Source organism: Anabrus simplex, chromosome 13, assembly GCF_040414725.1.
Source record: "Anabrus simplex isolate iqAnaSimp1 chromosome 13, ASM4041472v1, whole genome shotgun sequence".
In the NCBI taxonomy this organism is placed as follows: domain Eukaryota; kingdom Metazoa; phylum Arthropoda; class Insecta; order Orthoptera; family Tettigoniidae; genus Anabrus; species Anabrus simplex.
The window spans coordinates 106,245,274-106,271,973 of record NC_090277.1 but is presented as its reverse complement, the minus strand read 5'-3'; the positions used below and the strand labels follow the sequence as shown (position 1 = coordinate 106,271,973).

The 26,700-nt window shown below is 38.4% G+C and overlaps 1 long non-coding RNA gene across 1 annotated transcript in view; it reads right to left on the bottom strand.

The window, feature by feature from the left end:
• Nucleotides 1-1,360: 1,360 nt before the first annotated feature.
• The window catches only part of LOC136884914 (uncharacterized), a 46,867-nt gene continuing 21,527 nt past the window's right edge, over nt 1,361-26,700 (bottom strand). Inside the window, exons 2-4 of the long non-coding RNA XR_011018914.1 lie at nt 16,087-16,175; nt 13,372-13,444; nt 1,361-1,521 (exon numbers count right to left, since the gene is read on the bottom strand). This is a non-coding gene — a long non-coding RNA (uncharacterized lncRNA). The remainder of the gene's footprint in view (nt 1,522-13,371; nt 13,445-16,086; nt 16,176-26,700) is intronic.

Here is a 26,700-nt window from a genome sequence, read left to right as displayed (position 1 = left end):
ATTGTCCCCAGTTTCAGGTGATCTGAAATTAGGGGATTGGAGTCATTTATTCTACTAGGTCTTCTGTGCCTCATACTGGACCTTGGGTGGTTGATTGTGGAGGTTTTTCACTGGGTGATAGGTGTGCCCCATCCTACTGCAATCAGCATTTATGAATGAAAATTCTGTTGATGGATACCATCACATGTGCCACTTGTCTAAATGAACCTTGAGAGATTTGTTTCTAATTAGTGTGATTGTATGGATGTATACTGAATAGTAAAACTACAAAGTAATAATAAAGTTTAATGGATTAATTTTAAAATATATTTTCTTTGTTTGCAGTTGCTGACAGCTGTATTTTCCTGTACTGCATGGATGAGATGGAGATTTGCTATGACAAGTTGTTCAGCAACCAAGACAAGAAAACAGTGGCTTAATTTTGAAATCATGAAAATTAAGTACAGTGTTGCAGGAAAGTTTTGGGAGACTTTGTGTTCTTACTACCATGTGATATAACAATGCATCTCAACAGTTAACATTGGGAAAATAGTGGCCTTTTTTTTCCTTTTCAAAGTAGACCTTTTGATGACTATTGTTATTACTTGCAGTAAATTTTAGTTTATTAAATGTAAAATAAGACTAACTATGGTGCACTTTTTTTTATTGCTGGATTGTTTGTAATGTATTATATTTTAAATTGATGAGAATGATGTGTCTTCAAAAATTTTGCAAATGGTTGAACATTTTCAGTTTCATTTTGTAGTGTCAATACCTTCTGAGATAATAGTTCTTTGTTTTTTAAATATGGAAATACACCTACAAACAAATTCAGCATGGTGATTATTTTGAAAATCAGAAAAGTACTTAGACAAAATATGATTTATTCAAACATCCTTCATTTACTATAGTATTTTTATGAAGTACTTCTCTGATTGTCAAAATAATGATGGTACTGAATGTGTAATATTTGTAGGTTCAAGTAAAAAGAAAGATTTGATATGTTCTTACAAGAAGACAAAGCTGGTTCCATTACTGAAAGTGGAAAGAGAATGTTGATATCTTGAATGGTTCACGAGTTGAGGATACTCAAAATTTGATAAAACCAAAGAAGGTGGTGTCTTTCTTTAGCCTTTATCATCTTGTATTACTATTGTAAACATTGAGAAAATTACATAATAAAGGATATAAAGAACAGAGGACTTGTTAATGAATATTTCTACCCACACACCTTATATTTTCCTTTTCTTGTATTGTAAAATCAATTTTTTTAGGTTTTTCTGTTCTGAATAAACAAAGTATGGGAAGTTTGGACTTAGTTTTTTTTTTCTTCACTTATTTTTCACAATTGCATAATAAATAAGATTATGAAAATGCTTTTTGAACTAAATTTATTGTACTAAATGTACAAAAAATATATAAAATTTACTACAAAATCTGCATTTTTGAGTAGAAAAACAGCTTAAAAATATACCCTAAGTCCAACACCTTATTTCAAGTGTCCAGGTTCAGTGTCGAAACTTTCATGAATCACAGACTTTCCTGTTCAAGAAAAAAAAATTTGAAAGATTACTAATAGTAAGCCCATCTACTACAGTACTGCTATTGCACAAGAGAGCACTCTTATTCCCCCACTTGTGCAATAGCAGTACTCAACACATAATACAAGCACCTGCAAAAACCACTGTGATGTCAAAATTTGAGGCAACTCTCGGTATTAAACTGTTAGCATTTTATCTCGAGTGGAAACTTTTCACACAGGTGTTTTCGCAGATGAAACTATAAGCTGTTTTCGTTATTAATACACAGCAGTAGTGCCAACAATTGGAAGTGTATATGTAAACATAATTGCCTACTATGAAAATCCACAGCCTGTTTCCAGTCATTCGTCTGGGTCAGGAGTGGAATGAATGAAGCCCCCATCTAGCAGCGAGGGTACGAACTGTGCTGGCTGCCAAAGCCTAGGAGTGGAATGAATGAAGCCCCCATCTAGCAGCGAGGGTACGAACTGTGCTGGCTGCCAAAGCCTGTCATATTCCTCTGGGGTAGTAATGACTGACAAATGGGATATTGGAAAGCGTTGGTGGAATAAAAGAGACAATGAAAACCGGAGAGAAACCTCTCCCACCTCTGCTTTGTCCAGCATAAATTTCACATGGAGTGACCACAATTCGAACCACTGAACCGAGAAGCTGGCGTGCTGCCTCCTGAGTCATGGAGGTTTTACAATTGCCTACTAGTGAAGAAATAATCTTGCGGAATGTTTATCAACCACCCTCATTTTACCACAGTTTAAAATGGCACTGTTATTTCTTTGGTTTTGTTGGCATGAGGTATTGAAAGGGCACGTGTTTATCTCCCTTCAACTACTATAAGTCACAAGAGATTTTCTCCTTAGAGTAGGCCTTTTCTTTGGTAGTGTTTTTAACGTCGTACAAACGCATTGAAAGTTTTCGGCGACGCAAAGATGGGAAAGGCCTAGATTTGGGACCCCAGCATTTGTCTGGTGTGAAAATGGGAAACGACGGAAAACCATTTTCAAGGACGCCCTGAACCCACCATCACCCGAATGCAAGCTTAAAGCTACGCAGTCCTAACCGCATGGCCAACTCGCTCAGTTAGAGCAGGTCTCTTGTACTCTTAAATGCCAAAAGACTGCACTATTCAGCCAAGCTTCCTAGGACGTCAAACACTAACAATTTATTTCGAGTTAGTAAATGGAAAAATTTTATGATAATTTCTCCAAATGGCTTGCCTGGTGGCCAAGATTGTCAAGGTTAGCCAGTTCGAGTCCCAAAGGTCGAAAAAAATTCAACAGAATGTTGACAAGTTGGAGAGGTGGTGCTATACAATTTCTTATCACTAGGTTGTGTGCCAAAAGCCTGGAATAAATTCTGAATCTCTCCACAGTGCTCACATGGAGTGAGGGCATGCGACACTGTTGATAGTGATTCACTCGTCGGATGGAGACGTTGAGCCTTGAGCAGGCCCCTTGGTGCTTTTCAACAGAAGTAGACTATGTGCCAGCACCGGGTTTCACCTCTCTCCCTTCCTACTATCACGTCATTCATTTCATCTTACTAGCTCCTCTGTTGAACTTTACGTCAGAAAGAGCACCCGGTTGCAAAAACTCGCTTCACACCCGACCCCGTAAAGAACGGGACAAGGGTTGGACAAACGTGTTAAATTGAAAGTTTTTAAGCACATTAACTTTAGGTTCAGATTATCTGTACCATTTTTTAATAACACCACTTCCAAGAGTTGGCAATACTACTAGATAAAAAAAAAATCAAACCATTTCTAACAAGTATGGACAACTTTCTGATTACCAACTCATATTATATTCAAATTTACATTATCAATCAATCACCACTGATCTGCACTTACGGCTGTCACCCAGGTGGCAGATTCCCTATCAATTGTTTACCTAGCCTTTTCTTGAACATTTTCAAAGAACTTGCAAATTTATCAAACATTTTCCTTGATATTTTATCCCCGTCCTTACTCCTAGTCCTATAAATTAATATTATCCCCCAATTTGTCCTCTAGAATTCCAACTTTATCTTCACATTGTGATCTTTCCTACTTTTATACGCTCCGCTCAGTTTTTTAAAATTAAAAAACCTCAATACTTGAGATAAGATCGCGGCAATATCATCTGCAAAATAATATACATTGTAACCAAAGAGTTAAATGAGAAAGAAAATAAATATATTAACCAAAGACCTTATTAATATAGCAGAAGTCTGTTAAAGCGAGTACGGGATATAACGAGAACACCGTTATGTCAGATTTTTCTGTCACTTTGAAATTCCTATATTAAACTGTGTATTATCCTTCGATTACAGCAAGAGCCCTTTCACCGAAGCATCTCTTATTATGAGCGATTAAGCGTGTGCAATATTTTTCAATTACCGATATTTATGCACCCAGCCATTATACTGCATGCGATCGATCATCTTTGGCATAGTTTCTTTGCTATATCAACTAGGGAGCTCTGTTGTCGCCGTTCAAAGGCTATGTCAGAGATGATTAGTAAAGCCCGTCTACTACTTTTCCGTAAAGAAAAATGAAAGAGAACATATTTTTGTAATAAACTCGTAAATAACGTAACCGATAGCAGTTGTTAACTCATTAAAAATAAAGGCTGAAGTAAATGATCGCCTAATTTTAATGCTAAATACTGCAATTTAGTAAGAATGGGATACACCTCAAGATATGGCAGATCGCATCACTGATTTCAGAGGTTAGATTATATTTTCTCACGTCTGGTTAAATTTCAGTAAGGCTGTTCCTATGTAAATTTATAGCGGGAATGTTATCACTTTTCTACTGGCATTTGATATATGTTTTCGTGGAACATACGTGCTTAAGTTAGGGTAGGTGACAATGTTTGAAGCAATAGCCACAAAATGCGGCCTTTGATATAGTTTTCACGCTATGTGCACTTGCGAGCTTTCTCGTCGACATTTGAATGCAAAGTTGGAGGAGTCAATTAACAATAGCCATCAACTGCTGTTCCATAAAGAGAATTAAAAATGAAAGAGAACATGTTTTCGTAACAAATACGTAAATAACGTGGTCAATAACAGTTGTTAACGCATTAGAAATAAAGGCAAGTAAACGATCGCTTAATTTTGATGCTCTACACTGAAATTAAGTAAGAATGCGATACACCCCAAAATATGGCAGAGCGCATCACTAAATTTAGAGGTTAGTTTATATTTTCTAGCGTCTGGTTAAATTTCGGAGAGGCTATATTCCCATGTAAATTTATAACAAGAATGTTATCATTTCTCTACTGGCGCTTGGAATATGTTTTCATGATACATATACGATTAGGTTACGTGATGCTGTTTGAAGAAGAAAACTGAAGCGTTTGCCACAAAGGCCTCTGGAGCGATACTATAATTTTTTTTCAAAATGAAATTAAACACAAACCTTCACGTAGTATCGGATTTAGAAAAGTAATGAACGAGTAAGGCGTGGTGTGGATATTACCCACAAAAACGCAAGTTTTGAACAAACTGATTGCCGTTTCATACCGATTTTAATGTGTGTGGGGTTTTATCCAAACTTTTAAGAAAAATCGGACATAACGACAATCCGCTATAGCGAGTAAATTTTTCGCCGTTATGATTTCTCGGTATAACGGATTTCTACAGTCCTCCTTCGAGGATCAAATATAATAAATCTATTTTTGTACCAAAGCAGTTTCCAGACATATTTATCTTCAATTTAAGAATATGGTTAAAACTCTATAGCTACACACTGCTTCAAGAAGGTTGTCCATACTTGCTATAAAATGATAAAATTCTCTTGAATACTTTCATTACAATGGAAGAACATGAGGAAATGTTACACATACCATTATAATGAACAAATAAATCAAGAGAACTTGAAGGGCTGGAAAGAAGAAAAACTGAAAGAAAGTCTGAAACTGGTCAGCATAAAGCACAGGAAGAGATTTTTCAGGTTATTCTTCCAACCAGGTTTTAACCACAGAAACTTGACTCAAAATTGTCAACAAGAGCACATTATTCTGTTTTCAAATCAAATTTTCTTAAAGCTTAAAACATCAAGTTTCTTCTTTACTACTAAGGAATTTAACTAGTCTCTCTATATTCTAGAGACAGCTCCGTCTGTTTCAAATTATGATTTGGACAGTTCATACAAGAGACCTGTGATATCCTAAAACAGTGCTTTCATTATAATTTTTTAAGTTATCAAATGATAATAGAATTCTTTGTCGCAAGTTCAATATACAGACTCATCCTATCAAATTACACTACATCATTGTATGAAAGAAGACTTGCCAAAACTGGTCTGCAAATCAATCACTTCAAAATATTCCTACAGAAAGCTATTTGCCATTTATATCATCAGTTAAAACATCTTACTTGAAATCATCATTTCCAAGATATATTTCATACACACAAAAAGTCTTCCAACTTGAATTTATCTATATCCAAAAAAAATGAGTGTTAGTTTTCTCCATAGTCTCAAATATTTGAATCATACTTTGTTTGTACTATAATGTAACTGACTTGAAAGTCAGAAGAGGCGATTGATATCATGGAGAAGGAGAATACAGCTATGATGGGATTGAATGAGGTTCAGCGATGTATGCTGGGTTCCAGGCGTGGGCTACCACTAAACTTAGATTACCCCTTTTCGATGGTTGATTTAGTTAACGTCAAGCCTTAAGCATGTTGAGCTGCGGCCAATAACCAACGGAGAAGCCTGCTGTGTTGTCAAGGCTGCTTCACAAGCTACTGCCCTGGCCTCTGCTACTGCCAGTACTTAACACCTAATCAGTGGAAATGGCAGCCTAAGGTTTAGCAAATTAAAGTCCAGCTTTGTGGCTAAATGGATAGAATGCTTGCCTTTGGTCTATGGGCCCAGTTCAATTCTCAGAATCAAACTCCTCATACTTTTAATTCCCCTGGCTGGAAACTGGGTGTTTATGATGCCTTCGTGATTCATTTCATCTCATTAGGTCACCACCAAGCCTATACAGATGCCATGCACTATTTGTATTATTATCATTATTATTATTATTATTAAATTAAAATGTTGAATTTTACAGCACTACCAGCGGTTGTACCCATCGCTGGTTTATTTTGGCTCCATGGCTAAATGGTTAGCGTGTTGGTCACAGGAGTCCCGGGTTCGATTCCTGGCAGGGTCAGGAATTTTAACCAACATTGGTTAGTTTCTCCGGCACGGGGGCTGGGTGTATGTTTCGTCATCATCATCATCATGACTCGCCTAAGGGAGTCAAATCGAAAGACCTTCACCTCGCGAGCCAAAAATGTCCTCGGACACTCCCGGTACTAAAAGCCATATGCCATTTCATTTCATTGGTTTATTCGCTTCCTTGGTAGAACAGTGCTGGTGTCGAACCCATTATCACAGGTTCGATTCCAACCAACCAAAGAGAACACTAAACCTGAAAGACTGCATTTCATTTTACCTATAAAAAAAAAAAAAAAACCTATATTTCTCCTATAAGAGCAGCCCTGCTCCAAGGATATAGAAGTAAACAGGAGTGAAATACCAGCTCTCTGTTATCTATATAAGTCAGAAGTACGAGGTGAGGTAGTATATACGATGAGTAACGCATGGTTGATAGTTAGCAGGCGATCTGATAGAACGAAGCCTAGCACACCTACCCCCACCCCTCGGTCCCCCCTCCTATCCGATACACAGCAGCAAAGAGACTTACAATAATTTAAATCTTCCACCTTTTTAATACTTTTTATTTGCTTTTTAGCAAAATTAATTAATTATAAACAGTACATGTTTCGTTCTCACTTGAGAACATCTTCAGCTGTTGTTAAGCTTAGGTGAGACGCTAAGTTTCTGAGTACATTATTTTCAGGTACGTTGTTCCTCTTAAAAACTATTTGAATATAAATTAAATTAAAATGATGTTAAAACAATGTGGGGGTTAATGAGTTGATGAAATGAGACAGGATGAATACATAGATAGCCTACTTAAAAAACTACATCTATTCATTGGAATAGTTGTTAAAAGTTTCAACTCTGTTGCACTAAAAATATCTGTTTGTCTTCCAGTTAAAAGGTTTTTTTTAAATGACTGACTTCTTGACACTGTTCTAATTATTGTTGAATGTTTTAAGAGGAACAATGTACCTGAAAATAATGTACTTAGAAACTTAGTGATTCACCTAAGCTTAACAACAGCTGAAGATGTTCTCAAGTGAGAACGAAACATGTACTGTTTATAATTGATTTTGCTAAAAAGCAAATAAAAAGTATCAAAAAGGTGGAAGATTTCAATTACCGTAAGTCTCTGTGATTAGAATTTCATACGGGAAATGAAGCTGATTACTTGCAATACAGCAGCAAGCCAAGCAAGGTGAGTCGAGGCGGGAGGGACGCAGCATCTGGCCTGCAATATCAGTCTCCGATGCCTTGCTCTCAGAAATATGTGCGACGTTTTATCTCATTGCGTTCAAGTTTTGTAAATGGAACAATGTGTCAGATGCTTACATTGTAATGGGCTTTAGATTTCCATCGTACTCGTTTGAAGTTTGGACTTCACTGATGGCCTCGGTAGCCCTCAGTGTTGGCCACTGATGAGGTTAAGTGGAGAGGAAAAAGGAAAGGAGAAGTTTAGGGTGTGGAGGATATGATGCAAAGAATGCAGTGGGAATAACAAACAACTAGATCTTAGACGAGTGTGTAGATGAAGTGGACTACACAATTGATAGAATAATCAAGTTACACTTAAGGTCAGAGAATGGAGTAAAGGAAACCTTTTGGATATGGAATGAAGAGGAAGACAATTTGAAGGATTTTTGTGTAAGAAATGGGTTAAATGTGGGCAAAACATGGTTCGAAAGAAGAATAGCAGAAAAATTACAAGATAAAGATTGGAAACAGAAGGATAAAGACAGTAATTTATTACTTGTTCGTGAAAAGAGCCAATTGTAGACAGTTGTTAGATGTAATAGCCTTACCACAAGTATCCTTTGATGGAGACCATACAGTAGTGCTAGCAAAAATGTAAGTAGGAAAAATAGTGAAAACTAAAGAAATAAGAGAGAAGAAATTAAAAGTATGGAAATTAAAAGATATGGAGGTAAAAGAAAAATTCCAATATAAATTGAAACAACACATGGAAAAACTTTTCGAACGAATGGAGAGTGATACTGAGCTAACAAGAACGGCAATACAAAGTTTCAAGGAAGCCAGGCTTCATCTGAACCCCAATTACAGTAAGAATGTGGTGATGGGAAACGACCCTCCGACAAATGAATGGGCTACGATGCTTAAAAAGAGTAAATAGCCCTTATGTCAACAACACAAGAAAGCTTGATCAGGAGAGTATACAATATCTTCAGAATCTTGGCCTCACAGATTATATCAGTCTGAAAAAACTAAGAGATGGCCTCCTACGTACCCGAAAAATTAAGCTTAGAAATTCTGAATTTGATATGTGTTGTTATCTTCCAGTAAAGGACAAAGGCATCAAAGAGTGTCTACCCACAGATAAATGGATTTCTAATCATCATGGATAGAAAATAGTGGCTAACGTGGCAGTGGTACCTAGAAAATCCCAAGCTAATAACTACCATAGGTGCTGTTCAAAGAGATCACACCTTAACATGCATTAGGATATCTATATACAGAAGAAGTCTGCTACAGCAAGTATGGCATACGAGAACCCAATTATAACAACAGTTATCCTTCGGTTACAACGAGAGCCCTATCAAAGACGAATACGTTATTACGAGCAACTAAGCGTGTGCGATATTTTCGTTTCCGATATTTATGCACTCAGCAATTATACCGCATTTGATCAATCATCTTCGGTATCGTTTACTCGCTATGTCCACTAGCGAGCTCTCTTGTAGAAACTCGAAGGCGTTGTTGGAGTAGATTAGTAATAACCGTAGACTGCTGTTCCATAAAGCAAAATGGAAATGAAAGAAGAGAACATGTTTTTGTAATAAATGCGTAAATAACGTGTCTGATAGCAGTTATTAACTCATTAAGAAAAAAGGCTGAAGCGAACAATTGTTTAATTTTAATGCTAAATACTGTCATTACGTAAGAATGCAATACACCTCAAAATGTGGCAGAGTGCATCACTGATTTCAGAGGTTAGTTTTATATTTTCTCGCGTCTCGTTAAATTTCGGAAAGGCTATTACCATGTAAAGTTATAGAGAGAAGTTTATCATTGCTCTACTGACACTTGAAATATGTTTACATTATACATAAAGTACGGTTAAGTTAGATTAAGTGACACTATTTAAATAAGAAAACTGAAACGTTTGCCATAAAATGTGATCGATAATATTCGGTACAGTATAGTTTTCTCGCTATGAGCACTTGAGAGGTCTCTCGTCGACATTCGAGGGTGATGTTGGAGTTAATTAATAATATTCATCAACTGCTGTTCCGTAAAGAAAATCGGAATGGAAAAGGAGAACATGTTTTCATAATAAATACGTAAATAACGTGGTCGATAGCAGTTGTTAATTTGTTAGAAATAAAGGCTAAAAACACTCGCTTGATTTTAATACTCTACACTGAAATTAAGTAAGAATGCAATACAGCTCAAGATATAGAACAGCACATCACTGATTTCAGAGGTTAGTTTTTTCTTTTCTTTTCCATCTGGTTAAATTTCTGAGAGGCTATTCGCACGTAAATTTATAGCGAGAATGTTATCATTTCTCTACCAGCGCCTGGAATATGTTTTCATGATACATATAGTACGGTTAAATTAGGTTAGGTGACGCTATTTGAATAAGAAAACTGAAACATTTACCACAAAATTCAATCGATCATTTTCGGTACAGTATTTTTCTCTCGCTACATACACTTGCAAGCTGTCTCGTCAACATTCGACAGCTATGTCGGAGCCTATGAGTAATACCCGTCAACTGCTGTTCTCTAAAAAAAATATATATATATATATATAATGAAAGAGGATAACACGTTTTCGTAATAAAAAGCCTAAATGACATGGCCAATAGCAGTTGTCAACTCGTTAGAAATAAAGACTGAAGTATACAATCACTTAATTTTTTATGTTATATACTGAAATTAAGTAAGAATGTGATACACCTCAAGATTTGGCAGAGTAGAACACTGATTCAGAGGATAGTTTATAATTTCTCACGTTTAGTTAAATTTCAGACAGGCTGTCCCCATGTAAATATGTAGCGAGGGGGTTATCTGTATGTGCGCTTGAAATACATTTTCATGATACATATACGGTTGGGTTAGATGATGCTGTTCGAAGAAGAAAAGGCCTCTGGAGTGATATTATAACCTTTTCAGAATGAAATTGAACATACACTTTCACGTAGTATCGGATTTTGAAAAATAACAAACGAGTAAGCCATAGTGTGGATATCATCCGCGAAAACAAGTTCTGAACAAATTGATTGCTGTTTCATACTGATTTTAATGTGTATGGGGTTTTCCCTAATTTTACGAAAAATCAGGTATAACGACAATCCGTTATAGCGAGTAAAATTTTCGCAGTTATGAATTCTCACTATAACGAACTTCTACTGTATATAAAATAAGAGCTTTGTCTGTATAATGCTCAGAATTTAAAAAGTAAGTACGTACGTACGTCACGAGAAACCAGCTGAAGAGAATTTAATGAAAATTGGTATGTAAAGTCGGGGAATAAGTATCTACAATCTAGGCCATAAAAAATTTTATAAACAGTGAGTGAAATGGTAGTTTAGGGAAAGGCCTAAAATTTAATTCTCATATATTTATGTTATTACTGGTTCTACTGACAAATACTACATAACTAAAGTTACATAATATTTAATTTCCGATCATTTATGTCTTATACATTTTCACCGTACCGACTATGATAACATGAATTTTTATTTTTGTTGCTAAGTCCATATCAACGCCAGCCACGAGAAAAATGGTGAACAGAATTTAATCAAAACTGGTATGTGAATTCGGGGAATAAGGAACAACAGTCTACGCTATAAATAATTTTATTCACTCGGGTTGAAATGGTAGTTTAGGGGAAGGTACCTTGCTGCCACTCATCTCCGATAGATGGGATTACTGCTGCGTACCGAATATAACAGCCTGCCTGAATATTGGCGGGAAGTAGCTGGGGAATTAGATCTCTCTGTTCTTTAGCAAGCCATTCCTCTGGTTCATACATTTTCTGATACTACTGGTACGGACACACTGATTCATCATAGCACTCCAGCTATTCAATCCATACTCTGAGGCAATGACTGCAGAGAGCATTGTGCACACTTAACGGAATAATGGCAGAGGAGTGTTCATGGCTGTCTGCGGCCTGGTGATTCCAGCTCTGGAACTTTGGACTATTAGATCGGCTGCGTAGTATTGTTTTTTTAAAAGGAAAAAAACGTGTGGTTTTTCTATTGATCAAGTATTTCATATGATAACATTGCTTTTAATTGTGACATTCCTACTGACGTCATTGTTATAACCTATGCTGACTTAAGTTGGGAAAACCACCACAAAGACAGTCTTTTTGAAAATTCCGTAGGAAAGTACGGGTACATCAGCTAGTTACTCATATGGTGAGACTCTGCAGAACAGTAGACATCAACGAATCCATTCACTGATAGCAAAAGGGCCTACTAACTTTGGGTATACTGTTCACGAGAAACTCCAGGGTCTATCTGATGAAAGAAATACACAGTGTATAGACATCATTGCATACAAAAAAGGTTGATGGATCTGCATTCATAATCGACCCAACAATCATATCCAAAACTCACGGCAACAAACCACTATGAGAGTGCACAATCTGACTGTCCCTCATTACTTTGAAAAACATAAAACCAAGAGGACTGACTTTATCCAGATGTATAGTCGGCACAAGGGAAATCATAACATCTTTCTTTAAAATTGCCTTTTGTAAAGGTTGCATATTCCTAACAGTATTATGAAGAAAGTAGCCCCTGCAGCCCTTAAAGGATATATTGCAATACTCGGGCACCACCTACACCAACATTATCTTCTTCCATTGCAAACCACAAGAAGTGATACCTCCACCACCGGATATGAATGTAACATTTTCTGCAGCTATATTTGTTAAAAGGACAGATTTGTGGATGTATTTTTAAACTACAATGTTTAATTTACATTATATATGCAAACATTACACTTTGCCCAATAAGGCAGCCCTTGCTTTAGTATATCCACAGACATCTTATCAATTCCAGCTGATTTTCTAGCTTTTAACTTTTACATCTCTTTGTTATTGTAGATAAATCTACTTCCTCTACCTGGATATTATCCTTATATCCAACTATCTTTACATACGGTTTTCTGTCCTTCCCAGATTAACCATTACCTTCCCAGTTAACATTTGACATCATCCGAGGCAATCAAGTACCTTTCTGTGTCGTTTCCCACAAAGCTGATTATTTTATCAAATAACTCTGCATCAGCATAATCTGCTTCCAGGTCCATACACCTCAAAAGCATCAGGTTGCCTATTGATTTCAGAGATGAGCTTTACATCTATAATTTCATGTTCTTTGCTGTTAACTTTATCGTAGCTTAAGAATTCTCCTTTCACCAGCAAGCATACTCCCCCTCCTACTGAATCTCTCGTGTCTTTATGATAAACTCTCCAGTTCTGGGATGCATCCAAAATATCCTGGAAGGTTCAATGACGATGACCTTACACTAATGAGCCAGTTTTTTACAAGTCACCAGTCCTCAAGCTATATTTGTGATATATTGTAAATAGTCAACATAATAGCTCTCCGTAATTCCTGACCAGATGCAAACATCAATAACAACCTAGCACTGTTCCTCAACACTGTTACAAGAATCACAGGCCATTAACAATCAATTTAATAAAATATAATGAAAAAACACTCACCATAATTTTACAACTTCTCCAATCTGGAGGGTCCAAGTCCGTTCTGTTGGCAAATGAGAGAAGACGTGCTGACCTATAACCCACAAAATATTAGTAAGGCCTCTCAGACATGATAAAAATTCCATGTAAGGGTTTTTGACTCTATACTGCAGATTTAAGTACAGTCGAAACCGTTTATTGCAACATCGCTTTTAAGGACGTACTGGATACAACAGCGAATTCTAATGGTCCTGTCTAAATCCTATATAAGCACTGTATTTTAAAGAATCATTTAGTGTGACATATCCCATTGTGATATATCATGTAAAACGGCGTATATTTTTTCACATTTTCAGAGAAATGTATCGACTATAACGTCCAATGTTTTTCTTTGTTATGGATTTGGGGAGTGCTGACAACACTGTAAAGCCTTTTTTCAAACTCTTGTTTTCAGTAAATTGTAGATAACAAATCAGTCTGTCTGTTTAACAGTCAAGGCAAGCATCGCTGTGAAAATGTCACAAAAGAAAGGGAAAGTGTTTAATACCGTAGAAAAGACACAAATAATATAGTGATTACAAAATGGGGAAACAAACTACTAAAAAGGAACTGTGGCGGCGCTGCACCAAGCTCCTTTCAAGCTAACGGGAAATTCATCTCAACGCCCGCAGACATCGCCTCAGCTTTCAGTGAAAAATGTAAACAGAATTCTCCCAGGTACAATCAGCTGGGGACATGTATATAACGACCCTCCCTCTCTCCAACCTCTACTTCTCGGAACTTGAGGTACTAGCAAGTTTGAAGAGGATTCGACCCCATGCGACGAGCGGCCCTGACAAAATACCCAGCTATAATCCGTGACTGTGTCAAGTTGGTGGCACCATCTCTCTCCGAACTTCACTGTGGATCACTGCCTCAAGATTGGAAGAGTGCTGATGTAGTTCTGATGTTCAAGAAAGGGGACAAATCGTTTATTGACAACTATCGGCTGGTGACTCTCACATCCCACGTAAGTAAATGTATCGAATGATGGAAATACTTCCGGGAAGGTAATCTGCTAAGTGAAAGATCCTGTAATACTTTAGTAACAAAGATTATTGATGAAAGGCTCCCTGGAGAAATCTATAATTGTTCAGGTACACTGCGTGGCCTTGGACTGAACTAAAGCTTTTGACCAAATCCCGCATGAACAACTTTTGTTAAAATTAAGACGGATGAATATCAGGGGAAGTGTACTAGCATGGTCACGGTCATTTCTCGAGGGACGAACTCAGCGAGTTGTGTTTGATGGAGTTCGATCTTCGACCGTTAAAGTAACCTCAGGAGTATGTCAAGACACCGTCTTAGGACCTTTATTATTTAATGCATTCGTCTCTGATTTACCTATGTGTGGCCCAGCATGCTGATGACACAGTAATGTACAGGGATATACAATGTGCAGATGATTATCTGAAGTTACAATCGGACTTGAACACTAGAGCGGTGTGGTGTTACCTCAACGGTCTCAACACTGATGCTGGCGAATGTAAATACATTAGGTTAAGTAGGTCTTGAAACACAAAAGAATGTGCAAAGCTGCCATGGTGCTCGGTTTTATGCACAGAAGTCTCCATGGGTGCAAGTCGAATGCCATACCTGACACTAGTGAGACCTATACTAACATGTATGGTGTATCTGCCTGGTACTGTACCATTACATCAAATTTTCACAAACTAGAAGGACTCCAATGTCGCACCGAACGACTAATTAACAAGAACAGCTCTCGTCAATAGCTTCCTTGTGTAAACAAAGCGATGTCACCTTCTTACACAAGTCTGTCACGGGGGCCACTCACCTTTCACCAGAATCTCCTTATCCTACAGCTCCGTCCGCAGGACAAAGGGGTGTGTCTTATACCCCTTTTTGCGCGAACTGAGTCCTACAAACTAGGTTTCTTTGCTCATTCAGCGTGGCTTTGGGACGACCTCCCCGCCAACATTAAATGTAAAAATATAAATATAGTTAAATGTTATGCTATGTATCACGTGCGGTGAGAAAATGAATGAGAATAGTTGGAAGAATGAACCAGGCAGTGAAAAGTTGTATAAATGAGAAATATGTATAAATTATACGTTGTTACTTTACCTGTATATAGTGTATACGATTATTTTAGTTTAGGATTTACAGGATTATTCCAGGTCGGGAGGCACTATGTGTAGAGGAGCTGTCCTTCCATAGATACTGTAAAGGTTTATGGTAAATAAATAATGAACGTCAGCACTGCGAGGGAACCGTGTGTATCACACTCAACGATTTCTACAATTTAGAAGGACGGAGAAAACATCTCATTTATTAGCCAAAACCGTGTGTGACATTTCTGATCAATTTACATTGTTGCTACTTTTTTCCTCACTTTATATTTTACTGACATATTATTGCTGTATGTACTGTGTAAACACTAGAAGAAAAAATTCCTCACAGCCCCACTCCACAAATAGAGTACTCATTTAACTTATGTATTTTTAAGTCTTAACTTTATTCTGTTAATTAACCACATAAGAATACAGCCTAAAACTTACAGATATGATATTTTTAGCAACAAAACCAAAAAAAAGTCTTTGTGACTCGTTATAATGACCAACGGTCCCTTCGGAGTCGTCATAACTGGTCTCGACTGTACTTCTATTTCTAGGGATGTCTAAAGTACCGTCCCATACTTTCTTAATGTATAATAAGATACAATTTACAAGTACTCACCTAAGAATTAAAACTTCACCAATCTGGAGGTTCCAAGTCCAATCTGCTGGCACCTGAGAGAGCTGGCACCTGAGAGAAGACTGTCTGACCTACGATAAACCAAAAAATATTACTTATTAGATAAAATATATTCTACTGTAGGAGTTCGTAAATACTTCATACAGACATACATTCCAAAAGTACGGAACGGTGAGGTTCATTTTCCTTTATACACATAGGCATAGGAAAATGAACACAAAGAAAAATGTTCTGATGGTCTAAATATTCATATGTGGCTGGAAGGTGAGACAAGTCTTAAGTGAAATAACTGACAGGAAGAGCATTGTCAGATATGTGATATTAGAACTAGGCCATCGATATGATAAATAACAATGTTGTTATTTTTACGTTCCACTAACTATTTTAATGGTTTTCAGAGACATCGAGGTGCCGGAATTTTGTCCCGCAGGACTTCTTTTACATCCCACTAAATCTACCGACATGAGGCCGATATATCCGAGCACCTTCAAACACCACCAGATTGAACCAGGATCGAACCTGCCAGTCGGGGTCACAAGGTCATTGCCTCAACCGTATAAACCACTCAGCACGGCGATATGATAAATATTTCACGTACGAGCGTTTTACACTATTATCAGACATATGTTCTGTTATTTCTAAGAATGTCTAAAGTACCACCCACTCTGAAAGCTCCTAATGTTATCCATTTCTTCTTAAAGCCCAGCTTACTTGCCATTCTTAGAACAATGAAGCTAGGACAAGAACAGAATGATAGAGAAAAATGACATAAGAGGTGTATTATGCAAGACGGAAGAACAGTACAAATAGATTCTCAATCAAAACTCAGTTGGGAACCGTAATTTGATTTCACCGATTGACACATCCCACTCTGAAGAGTCTAGTGTCAGACCTAAGACGAAACGCTGGTTAATAGAGCAAACGCCGGAAAAGCCATCCATCTAATTTTTGATCTGATTTTTGATATGCTCTATTGGTGGAAAAGAATCCAATTCCCTCCATGGGAACTTAGAATTTCCATTTGAGAATATCAATTCAACAAAACACTGCTTCATAGGACACCTGGAGAAGGGTGAAGAGGATCGTGACCACAACTGGTATGTAGATCTGCAACTTTAAAGCTTTCCAGTATGCCGGACACTAAAGCATACCTGTAAAAAAGAAACCACACTAGTGTTTGTTTGTAGTAATTAATATTAGTGATAATTATTTAAGCCGGCCCCGTGGTGTAGGAGTAGCGTGCCTGCCTCTCGCCCGGAGGCCCCGGGTTCGATTCCCGACCAGGTCAGGGATTTTTCTCTCGACCTGAGGGCTGGTTCAAGGTCCACTCAGCCTACATGATTGAAATTGAGGAGCTATCTGACGATGAGATGGTGACCCCGGTCTCGAAAGCCCAGAATAACGCCTGAGAGAATGCGTCGTGCTGACCACACGACCCCTCGTAATCTGCAGGCCTTCGGGCTGAGCAGCGGTCGCTGGGCAGGCCAAGGCCCTTTCAAGGGCATTAAGTGTCTTGGGTTTTGGTTTTTGGTTTTGGATAATTACTTAAATTTAACATTGAGTTGTTCGGTAGATTATGTATTATATTTTAAGTAGGTTAGATTTTCATTTCAGCTAGCCCCGCGGTGTAAGGGTAGCTTGCCTGCCTCTTAACTGGAGGCCCTGGGTTTGATTCCCGGCCACAACAGGGATTTTTACCTGGACCTGAGGGCTGGTTGAAAGTCCACACAGCCTACGTGATTACAGTTGAGGTGCTATCTGACGGTGAGATAACGGTTGTGATCTAGAAAGCCGAGAGGATCTGTCATGCCGATCACAAGACAGCTCGTAATCTGCAGGCCTTTGGGTTGAGCAGCAGTCGGTTGGTAGGCCACGGAGTTATTTTTTAAAAGGTTTTAACTTAGTTTCATATCTGGGTTTGGGGAAATAGAAAATAATAATGCATTTTTTGGTCTGAATATCTACAGTGTTGTTGGTAGGATACCTGCAGCACTTTCTACTTTTACATTCATATAGGTACTAGACACGATATTTTGCATAGCACTTCCTTCGTAATCTATAATCTTCATCTCTGTATTGACGAACTACACAATTAGAAATAGGAAATCCTTTCCTATTTCTAATTGTTAGCACTTCCTTTGCACCTATCACAAAAATAGTCATTCAACTGGGTCAGGAATCATGAGTTATTAATTTCATTATAGGTCCATATTGATGGTATAACAGTCACAATTATAGATTGAGATTTCGCACCTAATCAATACGAGGACAGGAATTGTGCCAGCTGCCGAAGCCCGTTGCACTCCTCCGGGGCAATGATTTATGACTGACAGATGAAATGAAATTATATTGGAGAGTGTCGCTGAAATGAAAGATGACAGAGAAAACCGGAGTACCCGGAGAAAAACTTGTCCCGCCTCTGCTTTGTCCAACTCAAATCTCACATGGAATGACCGGGATTTGAACCATGGAACCAGCCGTGAGAGGCCAGTGCATTGCCGCCTGAGCTACGGAGGCTCCAGCAATTATCACGACAGAAACAATTTCCCTAAATAATTAATACAATACCGGTAGCATTGTCCAGCTTCCTGGCTGATTGGTCAGCGTAATGGCCTTCAATTCAGAGGGCTCTTGGTTCAATCCCTGGCCAGATATTTCAACTGGTTAAGTCAGTTAATTGATGATGATGCTTGTTCTTTAAAGGGGCCTAAAATGTAGGTCATCGGCCCCTAATGGTACGAAGTAAGACGAAATGTTAGGACAATTTAAAAGTCCAAAATCATCCGCTGACCAGAATTCAAAACGTAATGACGAAGAATGAATGGGTGAATGCGAAATTAAACCAATCAGTGGATCCGACCCGCAATGCACCACATTCCCAGAAACTATCGTATATCAATGGTATTACTGACCAAGGGACTGTTTCTAAAGCACAATCCTGAATCGATGATGCTTGTTGTCTAAAGGGTCCAAAATCCAAGTCATCGGCCCCTTATAATGGTACTTATCGCTAGTAAAGTAGAACCATGGTAACTGTCATGTTGCAGTTCTAATCAAAAGTAGTGAAGACTCGCGGTATTCCACACATTATGGTACTACTCACGTGTAATGTAATACGCGCATGTAACGCAAACCTATGGTGTTGCTCACATAGTGGGTACTAATCATAGACAACGCGTATAGTGGTATTAGTGGTAGTAGTGGTACTAATCACAGGCAACGCCCAGACCCGTTGTGTTTCTCTTCATCATCATCATCACCATCATCATCAATGTCCCAATCCAGTCGCCCGGGTGTGGTTGGTGTTTCTCACAATGGTACTAATCACGGGTACTGTAAATCCCACCCTGATTCACACGCTCTGTTGCTACTAATCGCAAACCTATTGCTCTTACGGACCTGCAAGAAGAGAACATTCCCCCTGTTAGACAGCCATAATTCTTTGTGATTAAGGAATATTATAATGTACTTTATATGTATTAAGAAAGAAAGAAAATGGATCAGGCATTTTTTTTGCCCATGAGTTATTAAAATAAGGGCTGCCTGGCTGAGGCAGTAAAGGCGTACTCGGTTCGCCCGGAAGGACGTGGGTTCGAATTCCCGTCAAGAAGTCGTAAAATTTAAGAAATGAGATTTCCACTTCCGGAGGTGCATATGGCCCTGAGGTTCACTCAGCCTACACCAAAAATGAGTACCAGGTTATTTCCTGGGGGCAATGGCGGCCGGGCATATAGCTAACCACTCTACCTCATCAAGTGCCGAGGTTACGAATAGTGGAAGCCTTTACCTTCCACCGCTTCCAGGGCCTTCATGGCCTGTATGGAGATGCCTTTGCTTATTTTTGAGTTATTAAAATAATTACACAAGAACCTCGTTTATCCGGATTAAGTAGGACCAGAACTGATCTGGATTATCAAAAATCCAGATAATACAATAAACTATAAAATAAATACAGTACATATTATATAATCTGATAACATAACTTATACAGTAATACTTTTTTTTTTCAATTGTATAAAAAATATAAGAAAACTTTCTTACATTTACGACTCTGTTTTGTGCACTAAAATAATGTGTGAGTTTTTTTCTGTTTTACATTTGTATAGCATTTGTGCGCAGCACGATCACGAAAGACATTTTACTAATATCAGTTCTGCCGGTGTGGTTTCAGTCTAGGATTCTAAATAGGCCACCAGTTTGTCCAGCTGCTTTGTAGCCTCTCCACAAGTCATTGTTTCTTCTCATGGCGCACTGGTTTCATTTTCGAATTCACCATCAGTGAATTAATAGTTTGTTTCATTCAGAAGAGCATGGGTTCGAATCCCACCTCGGCCATCCTGGGAATGGTTTTCCATTCTCGATTCCAGGCAAAGCCGGGACAGTACCTTTCATAGACCGTGGCCAAATTACTTCCAATTCCTTTCCTTAATTATCCTTGGCGGAAAAGACATTCAAGAACAGTCGACACCGTAAAATAAATACTGTATAAATAAAAATAGATTTTTATTATTTTCGATCCGGTAAACCGGAGATCCAGATTAATGAGGGCCGAATAAACGAGGTACTTGTGTACTTAACATTGTCTATTTGATAAATATGTTCGCAGGGAGGAAGCACAATGGCGGGAACAGCCATCGCTTTGTTGCCTTCCTTCATTTTCCTTCTGAGTTGCTCTGGTGAGGTACATGTTACGCGTATTGATAAAGATGTCGATTCCCATAGGGAACTGGAAATATTTGTTCCGAATGCGTAAATTTATAATACCAATATGGTTGGTCCGCATGGCTAGTGTATACCGTGGAGGCGTCTTGGTAGGTGTGCTATTTACCAACTGATGAGCCCAACTAAGCACGCTTTAGTGAAACGCTGACAACCAGCAATGAGTTAGCTGGAAAATTTATAATGTCCAATAATGGACCAACTATGTTGGTATGTTACACGTAATCTGTTAGGCTGTGAATCGCCGGCATCTTATCACTGTTGAAGAGAAGTTGTCTTATTTATTTATATGTGTGTTATAGTATTTTAGTACTGTACAGCAGTTGTTACTGAAGATTTCAATGCTATGGTGTGCAGCAATACATCACGGCATGACTTGTACTCATATAGAAATTTGCTATGATGTTTATTCGTGCTTGGTTTTGTTATTTAGCTTTTGTTTCTTAAGCACAGTTTATTCTTGCCATATTTCACAAGCGCATTTAATTTTTACGATTCTTTTCGTGGGGCGACATGACGCCACAGTAGTACCCGGCGTTGCCTGGGCAAATTTATTAAATGCAATTAACTGCATCCCCCACGCCGAGCCTATTAAAATTATCTGTTGTCTATTTTCTCCCAGTTTGCCTTGAACTTCAATACTGAGGTTTTGTATGTGCAGTAGTTTATCCATGTTGCTGTAAAATACAAAATAAGCCCTCCTCCCACCCATCAGTTGGTAAATAGCACACCTACCAAGATGCATGGCTAGTGTATACCGTGGAGGCGTCTTGGTAGGTGTGCTATTTACCAACTGATGAGCCCAACTTAGCACACTGGGGCGAAACGCTGGCGACCAGGAATGAGTTAGCTGGAAAATTTATAATGTCCAATATTGGTATGTTACGCGTAATCCGTTACGCTGTGATTACCAGATTTATGTAGAAAGTTCTGTACTAGGCTATTGGAAACTCTCGAATTTACAAGAAAATATGTTGTGTCATATTCTTCTAGAAGCCTGGCCAGGCAACATTATATAAAGAGGCAGTCCTGTACCCTAGATTTCACAAAAATAACTTGCAGTTTACTTTCTTTCTTCTTTTATTTTGAACTTAAATACTGAGTTTCACCAATATATATGCCACGGTTTTCCCGTGAAGCCAATGAACAGAGCTGTTCGATATGGCAACCTTGTCATAAGAACAATACTGTTTTCTTAACATGGAATGATCTATAGGCCTAACATACTTGTACTACTCGCAAGTAAAGGTGACCCATGGTGTCCCTGCATGATGGTACTAATTACAAGTAGTCTCATGGTTGTAATTCGATCATCCCTTGGTTGCCCCTTACGACAGGCAGGGGATACCGTGGGTGTATTCTTCGTCTGCGTCCCCCATCCACAGGGGGTAGGCAGTTAATTATGACGCAAGTGTAATAGACTAATATAACTTGAAAGCAATATTCTTTAACCCATGGATAAATAATGCAAATATTGATTATTATTATTATTATTATTATTATTATTATTATTATTATTATTATTATTATTATTATTGTTCCAAGGTATCTGTGGAACAGCAGAGGTGAAAGAAGGTGCTGGGATGAATAGGTCTCAACTTACGAAATTAAAGTTAATTTAAAATTTAACAAAGGTTATATTTTCTTTTCAAGATCAAGAAATAACAAGTATGACAGGTACTCGGTAGCATATCAACAAATTAAGAATGTACAATTGCAATTTGTTAATGGATTTGGGCTTCGAGCCCCCAGACACGCAATCCTTGAGCAATGAGCCCAACTTTACATATGAACAACGTTCAACAAAGGGGCAGAAAACCCCAACCATGCCAAGGAGCACTAGCTCCCAATTACCCAGTTAAGCCTGCTCGAGGCACACAGAAACCAAATTTGAGAAAGAGCAACCCGCTCTCAAAGTTCAAGCCTATCAAAGGCCACACCAAACTCTACCTTCAAGCTGCCCTCCAGGCACACAAGAACAGGGGTAAAAATACCCAACCTACTGAGGCCTATTCAGTAAAGAAACAGGATAATTACATGGCCCCAAAATACCAACATGAGTGGAGGCGTAACTTGCACTCCTAATACACATTTTTAAAACCTATTTGGCACTAGGCCGCTTATGCAAGGGCTAATCCCATACTACGGAGGTGACACGATATGAAAACTTTATTACATTACAAAGAGAAGGGAAACTGTTATGAAAACGTAGTCACCTCAAAACACTATGAGTGGGAGCTCGAGAGGGTTAGGCACTCTCTATCCCAATTTGTAGTTAAAGAGATAGAATTTTATACCAAGTGTCTTTTACATTTTAAAGGAAAGTTTCGAACCTGCCCCGAGGGTTAAACTGCTGAGCTAGCGAGCAAAGAAGTTATTAAAAGGCCATTACCTTATAGATGAACTGCTGCCCGAAGAAAGAGGCACTTCCCGCCCCCTGCTACATAATCACACACGGATAGATGTTACTGAAGTGGCCAGGAGACAAGAAAATCAGCAGTTTATATACCCTCGCGGAAAATTCGAGACGTTTCATGAATGATTACAACCCGCCCACAAAATTTTATTGGTCGGCTAAAGATTACAAGTCAAAACTGAAGAAGACACCTAGGATTGGTGGAAAATTAATTACAGAAATTTTTGATTGGCTACATTCAAAACAAGCGGAAAGAAAGGATTATATTGCCAACTCTCAAACCACAGAACAAAATTTAGCAAAAACAAAACTTATGAATGTTAAATTTCTTCCGGACAGTTCATTCCTTTACACCAGAGAGCGTTATCAGTTTTGGTAGAGACATCTGTTAGAGAATGTTCAAATTTCTTACTGCAGAGCAAACAAATACACATCGAAACAGGCATAGTTCAGAACACTTCAAAATTTACAGTAGAGACATCTTCTGAGAAACCTTAGAATTAATATGGTTGTTAAAGTTCAGGCTTTCTCCAGCAGAGGAGTCTCAACTGGCACAATGTTTGAATTAACGGCGTGGAGGTGTACCGCCCGGTACAATTATTATTATTATTATGACCATGAAGTGTTGACATCTATTTACATTAGTATTATTATTTACGTAGTTATGTCCGGACTTTATTGGTATAAATCACGATCGTATTTTTTGTGAGGTTATGTCATGGAACATCTGCTCTATATATATTAATATGAGTTTATTTCTCCCACGCTGGTATCTTCATCTTGTCGCGATGTCGGAGCTTGCGTGCCTAAGTGATCCTGAGAGCTATGCCGGCGGGAGCATAAGCTCCTTGTAGGGCCACCCAAGCCGGACAGGTCAAAGGTGATAGGCCAGACTAAGAGAGATACCCTGGTCCTCCAGGTTGGGGGTTGATCATGGGGCTAACAACCCTATATCGGAAAAACAACTCGTTACGAAACTCACAGACAAGAATAGCCGGACTGATGATAATGGTAAACAACCCACGCGAGGAAATGGAAGATGCAAACGGAAATATGATATGTATGTACCAACCTGCAATGTACGAACCCTGAATAAACCAGGAGCCCTAAACAGTCTGAAACAAGAAATGGAGAAATATAATATTGGAATAGCAGCAATTCAGGAAGTCAGATGGAAAGGAAATGGTGTTTTTAGAAGTGGTAGATATACAGTTCTGCCAGAGGTACAATAGGTGGCACAGGCTTCCTAGTGGATGACATATATAAGTCAGCAGTTTTGAATTTTAAACCTGTAAATGAAAGAATATGCACTCTAAGGATGAAGGCCCATTTTTTCAATAGGTGTGTATGCACCTACAGAAGAGGCTGAGGATGAAGAGAAAGATATGTTCTATGGACAATTGGAACAAGAAATAGAATGCATCCCAAGACAAGATGTAAAAATCATACATGGAGATTTCAACGCTAAAGTGGGTAAAGAAGAAGCCTATGGGGAGACAGTTGGGAAGGAAAGTTTGCATGATGAGTCAAATGATAATGGACAGAGCCTAATTGATTTTGCCATGGGAAATTCGATGGTGGTGAAGAGTACATGGTTTCAGAGAAAGAATATACGAAAAGCCAATTGGTGTTCACCAGGTGGTGTCACCTTTAATCAAATAGACCATGTAGTAATCGATAGGAGACATGCATCTGACATACTACAAGTTGACAGTTGTAGGGGAGCTGATTGTGATTCGGACCATTACTTGGTACGGGTAAAATACAGATCTGCTAAGAAAGGGAAAGCTCCAAGGAGATATATGGTCTCAAAATTGAAAGATAAAGAAACTGTGCAACTATATGAATCCAGGATGGAGAAGAAATTGGAGGCTAAACAATAAAGCTGGGCAGTGGAAAACATCGAAGGAAAGTGGATTTCATTGAGGGATGCATTGCAGGAAACTGTGGATGAATTACTAGGATTGGAAGTAAAGACTGAAAGGCAAGGATGGTTTGATAATGATTGCAGAAGAGCAGTTGAGGAGAGAAATGAAGCAAGGAAGAAAATGTTTAGCAGGAAAACAAGGACATATGTAGAAGAATTTAGGAAGAAGAGGAAAGAGGCAGACAGAATTTGTAGGAGAAAGAAGAGAGAGGCAGAGAGGAAATGGATTACAGATTTGGAGGAACAATATGATATGCAAGAAGTACGGAAGTTCTATGGGAAAATAAAGGATGTACAGAAAGGTTTTCAACAACATGCTGTATTCTGTAGAGATAAAGAAGGAAACATGATTGGGGGAAGAGACCGGATTCTTGACCATTGGGCGGAATACTTTAGTGAACTGTTGAATGTGGTTGCAGAGACGGTGAGATTGGAAGAAGAGGATGGGCAGCCTTGGAAGAATCCTAGCCTAGATTTAAAACCAGTGCCTGTACCATCTATAGAAGAAGTGACGACGGCAATTAAGTACTTGAAGAATAATAAGGCTCCAGGAAGTGATAACATTTCAGCTGAGATGATTAAATACGGGGGTGAACAGTTGATGCAAATTGTTCACCAATTAATTGTGGAAGTTTGGGAAACAGAACAAATGCCAGAGCATTGGAGCTTAGCGATTATTTGCCCAATTCATAAGAAGAAAGATAAAGCAAATTGTAAAAATTATAGAGGTATATCTTTGCTTAGTGTGGTTTATAAGGTCTTAGCCAAGGTTTTGTCTATGAGACTCACTCCACTGGTTGAGCAGATACCAGGAGACTACCAAAGTGGCTTTCGACAGGGTAGATTAACAACAGATCACATCTTCACTGTCAGGCAAATCATGGAGAAATGCTATGAATATAATGTGGATGTGCATCAGCTGTTTGTGGATTTTCGGCAGGCTTATGATAGTGTGAAAAAAGAAGAAAACTGTATCAAACAATGATGGACATGGAGTTCCCAACTAAATTGATAAGACTGGTACAAATGACCCTAACAGGTACTAAATGCATGGTTAAAATAGAAGGAAATCTTACTAAAGAGTTTGAAGTAAACCAAGGTTTGCGGCAAGGGGATGTGTTATCTACCCTGCTCTTCAATGTGGTTTTGGAGCGTGTGATGAGAAAGGTGGAGGTCAGTAATCCAGGCGGTACGCTGTTCAACCGTTTAACACAGAATGTGGCTTATGCTGATGATGTTGATATGCTGTCTAGAAGATTGAAAGACCTAGAGGAAGGACTGGATAGATTAGAAAAGGAAGGAGGTGAAATGGGCCTAAGAGTGAATAATGCAAAAACTCATTACCTGTTTGCATCTAAGAGGACCGTAGTTAGAGAAGACAAGTGCATAAAATTAAATGGGATTAACTACGAGAGATGTGAAAAGTTTAAGTATTTAGGAGTGCTGGTGACAAAAGATAACGGCATGAAAGAGGAAATTAAAGCGAGGATTGCTGCAGGCAATAGGGCTTATTTAGCTTTATTGAAAGTGTTTA